Genomic DNA, 11,752 nt, shown 5'->3' with positions numbered 1-11,752 from the left:
CAATCCTCACAGCTCTGGGCTCTGATCCTTTAGGGGACTTAATCCCCACGAGGAAGGTGCTCCCACCAGTTGGCAGGGCAACTATGTCTTTAAACTGGACGTCGAGAAGTCCATCTGGCCATCGGAAGCTTCTTGTGACCTTCAGGGAGCAGGGAATGCAGGAAGGGCTAGGCCATCAGAGGCAGGGGCCGAGCTGATTATCAAGGGGGAAGGAGGGACAGTGGCATATTCGCACGGGGGTAAGGCGGAGAGTGTGCACGCACCCGGGGGATTCCCTGGGGATGCCCTGATGCTCCTGACTTCCCTTCTCCGATGACAAATTAGACTGCAAGTCTATAAAGGCAGGGCCGCCGAAGGCTCACGCACATGAACCAGACTCTGCCAGTCAAAACCACCCCTTCGTGGCTCCTCATCCATACTCACCCCACAGCAGAAAGGGTTAACTGAGGGATGTTAGGAGACAGAGGGAACAAGAATTTAGGGCGCTACTTGCTAGATTTGCTTAGTAGAGCTACAGGACGGTCACAAAACAACAGCCACAAAAGCTCCCTGTATTTCAGTCCTCACCACTTCAAGTAGAAGGAAAATTATCTGAAATAATCTCTCCCTTTTTTCTTCTACATCATTAAGAAGAACTTTTGTCTTTCCATTTTATTGAGCTATGACAGCTATCGGGTCCTTAGATTACAAAATATGGAGAGGTGATCGTTTTAGCAACAAGGGACAAATGGTCATGATACAGAGATCCTGGTTCTCAGAAAAGAGAAGATTCTGGACAGCTCTCGAACGGGCTTTGTTTTATGAGGGAGATTTGCACTATGTTAGACAGGAACATTTTTTTTTTTTTATTTTTTTTTTCAACATTTATTTATTTTTGGGACAGAGAGAGACAGAGCATGAACGGGGGAGGGGCAGAGAGAGAGGGAGACACAGAATCGGAAGCAGGCTCCAGGCTCTGAGCCATCAGCCCAGAGCCCGACGCGGGGCTCGGACTCATGGACCGCGAGATCGTGACCTGGCTGAAGTCGGACACTTAACCGACTGCGCCACCCAGGCGCCCCAGGACAGGGACATTTTTGAAGAAGCGTAAGTGTGTGTGGAGCAGACAGTGGGCTGGACGGTGGACACTGTCGATTCGTTTTTGGCCACTTGGCATCAGAACCTCATCCCTAGGCTTAAGGCATCCACCGTCTTGTGATGGAGAACGAGGACTCCCATTCCTGAAGCCAAAAATGTTGGATACTTGGGGCGCCCAGGTGGCCCAATCGGCTAAACGTCTGACTTCGGCTCAGGCCATGATCTCACGGTCCGTGACTTCGAGCCCTGTGTCAGGATAGGCACTGACAGCTCAGAGCCTGGAGCCTGCTCCAGACCCGGTGTCTCCCTCTCTCTCTAACCCTCCCCTACGTACGCTCTGTCTCTTTCAAAAATACACAATAAAGATTTTTAAGAAATTTAATGCAGTAGTTTCCCTACCCGCCCCCCCCAACCCCATCCTCTGTTCTGGGTTGCAAACCAGTCATAAAAAGAAGCAGGTACTGGGGCGCCTGGGTGGCTCAGTCGGTTGGGCGACCGACTTCGGCTCAGGTCATGATCTCGCGGTCCGTGAGTTCGAGCCCCGCATCGGGCTCTGTGCTGACAGCTCGGAGCCTGGAGCCTGTTTCAGATTCTGTGTCTCCCTCTCTCTCTGACCCTCCCCTGTTCATGCTCTCTCTCTCTGTCTCAAAAATAAATAAACGTAAAAAAAAATTAAAAAAAAAAAGCAGGTACTATAGCGACAGCATTCTGGTGGGCGTGGTAATGACGCATCGTCTGTGATTTCAGCAGAAGTGTCCGAGATCCAGGACCGGAAGGGTTAGTGATGGAAACAGCAGTGTCTGTGCCCAGAGTCGGCGCCGGCTCTGTCCCTTGACCAGGCATTGGTTTTGGCTCCTCTAAGACGAACTGTTGCCCTGCAGTCTCGCTGTAGAACCCGTGAGCTACTCAACATCCTTTCAGTAACATCCTTCCCACGTAGATTAAGCAGAGTTGGTGTTCCTGGCTTGCAGAAAGGGGCCGGAAATGGAGGGTGGTTATTGGTCTTTCCTCTGGAGACTGGAGCACATGAGGTCACTTCCTGGGTCTGAGCAGGGAGGGGATGAGGGAGGAGGTCTGAGGACCGCGGGAAAAGGTTGTGGTCACCTCCCGAGAGGAGAAGACCGAGCGCTTCTGGGGGACCAACCTGTGGCTGGATGTGGTGATGGGCAGTCATTCTCCTTAAGTCGGCTCTTCTCCTCTCTCCACCTCCAGGGAAACGGCAAGAGGGACAAAGGGGGCGGGAGAGGAACCACCCACTGGAGGCTGAGGGCAAACTGAACGTTGAGAGGGGCTGGCCTTGCGGAGCCGAGGCGGCCGCCCCACAGGGGCCCGCAGGTGCCAGATCCCTCAAAAGGGGCTCAGTTTCCATGTGCAGGTGCCAGGAGGCTCGGATCAGTTACAGGAAGGTGTGGGTGTGTGAGGACCTACTGGAAGCCTGGGCACAAGGTCACATTTATTCCTCAGCGCTCCGCCTGTGTGGCCACGATGCCGCTATTCCCACCCCATTGCTAGGAGGCCCGAAGGGCTCTTCCCCCGGGAAAACTAAAGGAAAGACTTTCACAGCTTTCTATTTGTTGGACCTGGCGTGGCTTCCCCGCGTGAGCTCCGTGGAGTGTGGGAGGGATGCTTCCACAGAGGGAATTTGGGGTGCTACCACCCCAAGAAGTACAAACGGGAAAGGATGTGGGCTGCACACCCCCGTCTCTTATTGAGGATGATACTGAAGCTGGATCTGATGAAAGAGAAAGAAGGCCGGACCAAACATTGGGTAGCGGAAACAGCATAGGCAAAGGCCCTGGGGTGGGAGAGAGAGTAACATAGTAAAAAACAAAACAAAACAAAACTGAAGGAAGATTAGCTGTTTGTGGCACCTTGGGAACAAGAAGAGAGGTGTGAGACGAAGAGACAGAAGTGGGTGGGCTTCGTAGACCCCCATGGACCACGGTTAGCACGTGGCTTCTCCCCTGAGTGTACTGAGAAGCCGCCAAGGCAGAGAAGCTTCGTGAAGCAGCATCGTCCTGTGTGCGGAACGGGCAGGTTGGGACAGGGTCACGCGGAGGGGAAGCTGGCTGGGGCCCAGTCAGTGAGGATGGAATGGGATGGGTTTCAGGGGCTGCCATTTTCTCCCTGGGCCCCTCTACCATCCACCCATCCTCCGACAGCTAGAAGGCTCTCCGTAACCTGTTAATCAGGTCAGGCTTGTCAAATGCTTTACTGATCGGATAATTGGGCAAAAATTACCACAATATTGTCTTATTCAAGGTAATAGGAGCTCACATCGAACTTACATATGGAGCAACTGAGGCCCAGAGACGTCAAGTGATTTGCCCAAGGTCGCACAGCAGGCTGTGGACGCGCACTCTCAATCACAGACTCTTGCCTCTGTTCACACCCAGGATTCGGCCATTCTGACAAGTTTGAAAGAAATGATTTTTTTTTTTTTTAACTGAACCATCTTGGGTACTGAATCATCTGTTACAAAGAACCAAAGGATAGATTTACAAAAGAGGCTGGGTTGAAAATGTAGGTTCCAGTACAAAATTTCGTGGGAAATTTTGAAACATTATAACATCTACGATTGTATTCAGGAAATTACCGAAATAGGCCAATTACCACAGCTCGCACAGGCAAGCAGCAAGCCCAGATAAGATAAGGTGACCAAGTTTAAGCAAAAAATAAAAATAAAAAAAAATAAAATAATATGCAGATTGGGCAGACAAAAAGCAAATAGTAAGAGCTGGAGGCAGTAACTGCAGGTGCTAATCCGAAGAGATACTCTGCACACAGCCCACCCCAAGGTTGCCTGGGAGATGCTGGTCCCACACACCCAGCCACCTTGGCAGGGAAGTTAATCCCCATAAGCCGGGAGTAGAAGGTGCCATGCAACCTTAAAATGCCAGGGCAGTCTCTGCTTCTGGCTTTAGAATTCGGAAATCGTGGCCTCAGGAATAATGCAATTCCTCCCAAGTGGCCTCGGGAGCAACAGAAGTGCGGGTCCTAATTTCCACATCTGTCAAGTGAGCTCCAAGCACCTTTTGACTTTAACGGGGGTGTCAGTCACCTAGACGCCACGCTTCTAGGTTCCCTGGCTGAATTGGGGGTTTCGTTCTTTATGGATCTTCAAGTCTTTTCATGATGTTAAACCTCGAAGACGTACAGGTGGTAAAATATGAAAGTTCTGCCCACAGGAAGCTCTACTCCTGGAGCCCCGAGGTGACCGCCCCCCCCACCCAAGCAACTGGGGTTGCACGTCTTCAGACCTGCTGCATATACAGTCCACATTTTTGTCTTTAGAAACAAGGGGATCGTGTTCCCTACTTAGATCTATTTCCGACTTGCTATATTGTTGCCATCTTTCAATGTTAATAGAAATAGAGCTGCTTCTTTTTATTATTATTATTGTTAAGTCTATTTATTTATTTTGAGAGAGAGAGAGACAGCGTGAGTGGGGGAGGGGCGGAGGGGGAGGGAGACAGAGAATCCCAAGCAGCCTCTGCACCGTCAGCACGGAGGAGCCCGACGTGGGGCTCGAACCCATGACACCGTGAGATCACGACCTGAGCCGAAACTAAGAGCCAAGCCGCTTAAGCGACTGAGTCCCCCAGGAGCCCCTAGACCTGCTTCTTTTTAACTGCTGCCTAGTAACCCATTGAGTGGATGCATCATCATTTATTTGAGTAATGGCCCCCGGATGGGCACTGAGAGCTGTGGCCAGGCTTCCCCCGTCCAGGTAACACTCTGTCAACGAGCCTGCGTGAGTATTTCTGTGGGGCAGATTCTGAGAAGGGTAGCGTTGTTCCGCGAGACAAATTCTAGGAAGCGTGTTGCAGGTTAAAAGGCGGGGACTGTCAACATCTGACACATACAGCCAGACTCACTTTTAGAGTTTGCAGCCATTTGCACCCCATTTCCATACCACTCCTGCCAACTGTAGATGTTATCACTCTCCGGCACGTTGCCAGTTGGCGAAGTAAAAAATTCTCATTGTAATTTCATGTATTTATTATTAACGAAGCTACTCATGTTTCCATATGCTTCAAAGGGATCTGCACTTGAGGTTTTAAAAAAACTAGTCATTCCTGTCCTTTGCCTATTTCACTATTGGCTGTTGATCTTTTTCTGTGGATTTGTAAGAACTCTAACAGATTAAAAATATTAACCCTTTGTCCAGAATAAAAATGATAGCTATTTCCCCCTTTTTGTCTTTTAACTTGGTGTAGGGTATCTGTTAGCAAACCAGAGCAGCGTGATTTTTACTCAGTTAAATATATTTATCTTCTCTTCCATAGCCTCCGGATTTCATGTTACACCTGGCCCCAAGGTGATAGATCTGTTCTCCCATAGGTCTTTTAGTCATTTTATGTGTAATTTCAACACTTAAATCTTTTTAAAAATTCCTTTATTTATTTTGAGAGAGAGAGAGAAAGAGAGAGCATATGAGCACAAGCAGGGGAGGGGCAGAGAGAGAGGGAGAGAGAGAGAATCCCAAGCAGGCTCCACGCTGTCAGCACAGAGCCCAACTAGGGGCTCGATCCCATGAACCGAGAGATCATGACCTGAGCCTAAATCCAGAGTCAGACAGACGCTTAACCAACTGAGCCACCCAGGCATCCATCAACACCTCAATCTTCAATCGCAAGGAAATATTTTCATGTTTGGAACGCGGTGATCACTTGGGAATGTTTTTATGTTTGGGGCGCGGTGGGGACCTGACCAATGACCCCGATGTGATGCTCTTTTCCCTTACGAGCAGACGCTTTGGATCAATTCTCTCAACCTTCATGTTATCTGGCTTCTACTTGGGGACACTGAAAGCTAGAGGAAACACTTCCAGACTCCCCTGAAACTGAGGTTCTGGAAGCAAATGTTCTAGCATCATTTACATGTACTCGCGAGAGATTCTGGAAGGAAGGAGTGAACTGTCTTCCCAAGTCTCTTGAACCTTGCCACTGGCAAACGGACTCCAAAACCATGAAGCTTCCGGGCATGGTGCTCCAGTGTCCATCCGCCAGCTTCCTGGAGGTCAAGAAGCAATGGCGGTAGGGACAGCTTCTTAATGGGACTTCCGTGCCCAGACCACAGCCTTGGACCCCATGGTCCAATTCCCTGAATGTGAGAGGCTGTTGTTTCTTATATCTGGCTGGGTTTCTTGTTTCTGGCATAGCTTCAGCAACAATGTCTAGGTTAGATCCAGAGTCCCCTCATTGAATCCGTTCTATGTAGGCTGAGTCATTTCAGGAGACCCAGCCTAGGATGTGCTCCTGTACTCTCAATGGCAGTGAAAAGAAATATCTGATTCCCTTGGGGCCCCTGGGTGGCTCAATCGGTGAAGTGTCCGGTTTCGGCTCAGGTCATGATCTCGGGGTCGGGTCATGATTTCACGGTTTGTGGGTTCGAGCCCCGCGTCGGGCTCTGTGCTGACAGCTCGGAGCCTGGAGCCTGCTTCGGATTCTGTGTCTCCCTCTCTCTCTGCCCCTCCCACGCTCATGCTCTATCTCTCTCTGTCTCAAAAATAAATAAACATTTAAAAAATTAAAAAAAAAAAAGAAAATGTCTAATTCCCTATTTTAAATCACCTTCTGTCCAAAATACCTAAAGCGACCTATTTCCTGGGCTCAACCCTGACTGATATGCTCTTTGCTGTAAATGATCACACTTATCATTTATCATATATGGTTTTATATTTATATGCGAATCTATTTCTAGAATTTCAACGCCATTTCATTGATCGATTTCTTTCAGTGATGCCACATTGTTTTAATTAGTGTAGCTCTAACATCTGGTTGGATGAATTGAATAAATTCACCAGATTTATTATTTTTTTTCAAGGCCAATTCAGTTACTTTGGGATATTTATCCTTCCAACGGAAAAGGAGAATCAACTTTTCAACTCCCTCAAAATACCCACTGGAATTTTGACTAAGTGGGATAATCTTTATTGGTTAATTTGGGGATGACTGTCATCTCTATAATATTGGCTCTTTTAGTCCAGAAATGTGCTCAATCTCTTTACTTATGTGTCTCCTTTTATGTCATTATTCAGCATTTAATAGTTTTCTTTACGTAGGTCAGCTTGTACTTGTTTTTGTTAGATATAGCATGAATTATTTAATAGTTTTTTTTATTAGGAATCAGACACTTTTCTGAATCGTATTTCAAATATATTTAAATATAATATTAAAATGTAAAAACAAGTGCTGACATTTATTAAGCCTCCTTTAGGCACCAGACACGTTACGTTATGCTTTCCATGTTATTCAGACACAAATGAAAATCTGTAGGTCACAAAATACTCACCCAGCTGTAGCTTAAGCGAACCCGGATCTGTCTTCTGCACATTCGCGAAGCTCAGAGACGCGGTAAGCCGTTGCTGACATTGACCTCTTCTCTCCTTGCCAGACGGGTGCCACAGTTCCAGGATTACACCCATTTTTAAGGCAGGAAGAAAGGAACCCGGGAGACATCTATGAGTTTGTCCATCTCTCTGGCCAGACTCACGTCAAATAGCCACCCTACCTCCAAGGAAGTCTGTGAAAGTATGGACACTCGCAAATCCAAAAAAAACAGGGAGGCTGGAGGGATGAGCCTGGGATTGGGTACTGAGGGAGTCAAACTATAGTGACTCCCTGGAACCTCTGAGGGTAGCGGGATCAGTTCACACGTGGGGAAGCAGAGGAACACGGAGTTTGGGTCATGTGGCATCACTCGGTTCCACCTGCCTCCCGGACGCAGGAAAGCCACTGTTTATAAATAAATTGTAAATTCTAAATCCTGTCCAGCCGCGCTGCTGAATTCTCATGTTGTCCTGCCTCCTTCAAGCAAACGAACACATTGGATCACATCTTCCCTGTCATCACGATAATCTGGATTTTTCCTGCCTCGTCGCTCAGTTTTGATGTCAAAAATAATGGGTGTCCTTGGTGACTTTCCTATTTAAATACAAAGGCTTTCTTGTTCCCCTGCTAAGTAAATGATTACATTTGTCCGGGAAAAGAACGCTCTTCAAATAGTCAGTGGTCGAAGCAGATACTTTTCAGTAACAAGAAAGTCCTCCTTTCTAATCTACTCTTCAAAATGTTCCCCCTTATCAGCAACAGATATCCATGTATCTGACTCCTCTCCAGTAAAGTTAACAAATGCATCTCAACCCCCCCCCCCCAAAAAAAAAGTGGCTTCCCACATGCTTTCCCAAGAAACTTTAGTCTCATTTAGAAACTAAACGATGTTGCTGGAATGTGTAGAAGGCGCTCTCCGGGTCGGAGGTGGTCTGCCAGAGACAAGAACCCTGGGCACCAGTTTCTGGGCGGGGCTCAAACACTCACCTCTTGTCCCTTTGCTCATTTCCGTGAGGCACATCCCATCAGGAACCTATTTGGGGGAATACCTTCTACGGTTTCTAGAAGAAAGAAGAAACACCGGCTATGTGGGATTCCTAGTTCAAAGCGCATGTGCTGAGAGGCTTTCTCGGGAGGTGCAATCCCAAGAGTGGGCCAAAGGAGAGGCAGGCAGAGAGGTCGGGAAAGTCAAGCAGGGGTTGTGTGAGCGAGCTGACCCCAGCTTCCCAAGCCCACGGGCCGTCCCTGCTCAGTGACAGGGAGCAGCTCACCCAGGTCCGGCCTCTCCCTGCTCCCAGCCGACCTGGCGGTGGACCGCCCCCCTGCACTTGGGGGTCCTGCTACCCGCCGCACCCCCACCCGCGGCCTCGGGGAAGGGCGGGCCCCTCCGCGTCTGCGCCCTGCCTGCGTTTCTGGGTGATGGAGGCATCGGGGGTGTCTGCGGGGCCTGCCGGGTCCCATCTGGCGCAGCCAGGAAGCGGGATGAAGCCAGCCACACGGGGCTGCCCGGGGCGGGGAGGTGCCCCGCGCGGGGCCTGGCCGCGCTCTCCACGTGGCAAGCAGCCGCGGCCTGGGGCGGCTGAGGCCCAGGCAGCTGGGGAGGAGCGCACGCGGGACTCGGGCAGGGGCGGGTTCCACGCGGGAAGAGGTCACCTTCTTGCGCCTTAGGAGAAGGGTCCTGTGTGGCACGGGCAGCGGGCAGCGCCAGTCCTGCGTTGGGCACCACCGCACAGATGGCCGCAAGCAAAAGGGCCGAGGTGCGGCACAGCCCGAGGAAGGACGCCGCCTGGAGGCCGGGGCCACGAGGGCCTCGGCTTCGGTTCCACCCGGTTCCACCAGGCCAGCCCGGCTCCGCGCCCTTGGGGCCCAGCCGAGCTGTCCCCCTCCCCCGGCTTCCAACGTGGGCAGCTCGGGCCTGACTCCAGGTCCCAACACCCCCACCCTTCACTGCAGGTGGGCGCAAGGCCTTGGAGCCGCGTGGGCGGGGAGCGGAGGGGGGTCGTTCTGGAAGTACCTGCTACAGGAGCCCCGAGCAGAACCGGAACTTGCGAACGGCACACGCAGAGCCTGGCGCCGAATCCTTGCACGTCCGCTCCTCTCTCAAGGAATCTTCAGCCCTGGGAAAGTAAACCAACTTTTACACCAAGAGTTCGCCCTCACATCTCCTGGTGAGTCCAGCATGCTCCGGGCAGGCATCTGTCCCCGGGGCCGGGGTGGGGTGGGGGGGGGCCCTCCCTGGGGACCGTGGCACCAGCACTCACCCACCGTTCAGGAGTCACACTGCCCCCTCCCCTGCCACAAAGCAGGAGCATCTGGGGGGTGGGGAGGAGCAGGAAGCCCACGTCTCAAAATCCCAGATCGTGTGGCATCTGTCACCACCTTGTCACTGCACGTGACCATGATCACCTGGCCCCGCCCCGTGTGTCTCTGCCCGCTTCCTGCCCGCTGGCAACGGCTTGGGGAGGCCCGTCCTCTGGGACCACGTCGTTCTCCACGTTCTCGCCTTCCCATGCCCCCCCACCTCAGCTCTTCATACCTGTATGAGTAACCGGGTTCCGTTTTCCCCCATCTGAGTTCATCCGGCTCCCCCCTCCCAGCTTGCTGCTTCTGCTGTGTGGCCCTGAGCAAAACGTCCTCCGTGGGTCTGTCTCCTTTAGAACCATAGCCAGGTCTGGCTATCTGAGAGCCGAGGAGGCCTGAGTGAGGCCTGAGGGCCTCTGCCAGAAAGCCAGCATGTAGACGAGAAGACCACGGCAGGGAACTTATCTTGAAGTTCTCTGACCTGAAGGGAGGCTTCTGTCCTGAGCAGGGCCTAGTGGCCAGTGCTTTCCATAGGTCAGCTCACTCCTACCCTCTAAACAACACTGCAGTTACATACAATATCACCGTTGTACTATTTCCCAGATGGAAAAACTGAGGCGCCAGGGTCTCGGGTGACTTACCTAGGGTCATCTAGAACGGGGGTCCTAGGGTCATCTAGAACGGGGGTCCTAGGGTCATCTAATACGGGGGTCCTAGGGTCATCTAGAAGGGGGTGCTAGGGTCATCTAGAACGGGGGTGCTAGAGTCATCTAGTACGGGGGCCCTAGGGTCATCTAGACCGGGGGTCCAGGCCTTCAGCCACTTCCCCCACACTAATGCTTCACGTGAGACATTTTGCATAAAAACACGTTGAAAACAGCACGTCTCTTCTGCAGACCACGTTCCCCAAAGCAGCCGTGCTCCTTCCTGCCTAAATAACGCGCAAGCCTTGCTGGTGCGGCTGCGCGGAGTCCTGCAGCCTGGTCAGCCTTCCCACCTGCTCTCTCTCACCACAGAACCTCACGCACTGAACTTTTGTCCCCAGCTACCTCTGCTGTCCTTTCTTGGAGACGTAAGCACTCACTGGGTCTATCGCACTGACACCGTGACGCAATTCATTGTCCACATCAATTCACAGGGACACACACTCAGCCACACACACCCAACGACACCCACGCCCACTCTTTGGGTTAATGATATTGTTTCCCTCGTGCGGGTTGATTTTTCACTGGGTTGATAATAATACCGAACACATCTCACTGTCTCAGCTCAGGTGCTTTCCCGAGCAGTTAGTAGCTCTTAGCTCATCTTAACCTTGGAACAACTTGTTGAGACGGACGTCATTATTTCTTAAATTTATTTGTTTATTTTGAGAAAGAGAGAGACGGAGAGAGAGGGAGGGAGAGAGGGATAGGGAGAGAGAGAGAGGGAGAGAATCCCAAGCAGGCTCTGCACTGCCAGCACAGAGCCTGATGTGGGGCTCCAACTCACAACCCGTGAGATCCTGACCTGAGCCGAAATCAAGAGTCGGATGCTCAACACACTGAGCCACCCAGACGCCCTGAGATTGGCGCCATTATTATCAATGGTTGCCGGAAGGGGAAACGGAGGCAGAGAGAAGTTAAGGGAGGTGACTTGTCCTGTCTGCAGAGCTCGTGAGCAGCGAAGCTGGGATGTGGACACACCATGGCCTGCTCCTCCCCCCCGGGCTCTCCCGCCCATTTGCCTGGGTGACGACCGCCTGAGACTCTGCTTTGGCGGCATCCGGACGGCATACCTACGTGGCAGCCCTCCACACAGGTGCGTGGCCTGCCTGAGACGATCATCACACGCAGGAGCTGAACAATAATCTTAGGCACTTCTGCTCAGGCGCTCAGAGTCTGGAAGTTTCTCAGAAGACCAGAAATGCGGTCAGGCACCCAATTTCCGGGCTTCTCAGTGCACTTACCAAACTGATAGCGTTCATTTTCGTCTCTTGCTGAAATAAACCACCCCGAGGGAAGACCATTTCTGTCTCTCGGGCCGTCCGTGTGCATTTC

At 51.5% G+C, this 11,752-nt stretch overlaps 1 long non-coding RNA gene across 4 annotated transcripts; it reads right to left on the bottom strand.

Moving 5' to 3' along the window:
* Positions 1-1,699: 1,699 nt before the first annotated feature.
* Positions 1,700-11,748, bottom strand: LOC115499811. Of its 4 annotated transcripts, none has more exons than XR_003964303.1 (5): positions 11,662-11,748; positions 9,427-9,529; positions 7,375-8,473; positions 2,222-3,485; positions 1,700-2,122 (listed from the first exon to the last, which is right to left on the bottom strand). It is a non-coding gene; the product is annotated as an uncharacterized LOC115499811 (long non-coding RNA). The 4 variants fall into 4 exon arrangements; XR_004344345.1 differs by having other exon boundaries at positions 1,700-3,485; positions 7,375-7,468; positions 8,400-8,473; XR_003964301.1 differs by having other exon boundaries at positions 1,700-3,485.
* Positions 11,749-11,752: the final 4 nt, after the last annotated feature.

Source organism: Lynx canadensis, chromosome D4, assembly GCF_007474595.2.
Source record: "Lynx canadensis isolate LIC74 chromosome D4, mLynCan4.pri.v2, whole genome shotgun sequence".
In the NCBI taxonomy this organism is placed as follows: domain Eukaryota; kingdom Metazoa; phylum Chordata; class Mammalia; order Carnivora; family Felidae; genus Lynx; species Lynx canadensis.
The sequence above is the reverse complement of the archived record's forward strand: the minus strand, read 5'-3'. Positions and strand labels throughout refer to the sequence as shown.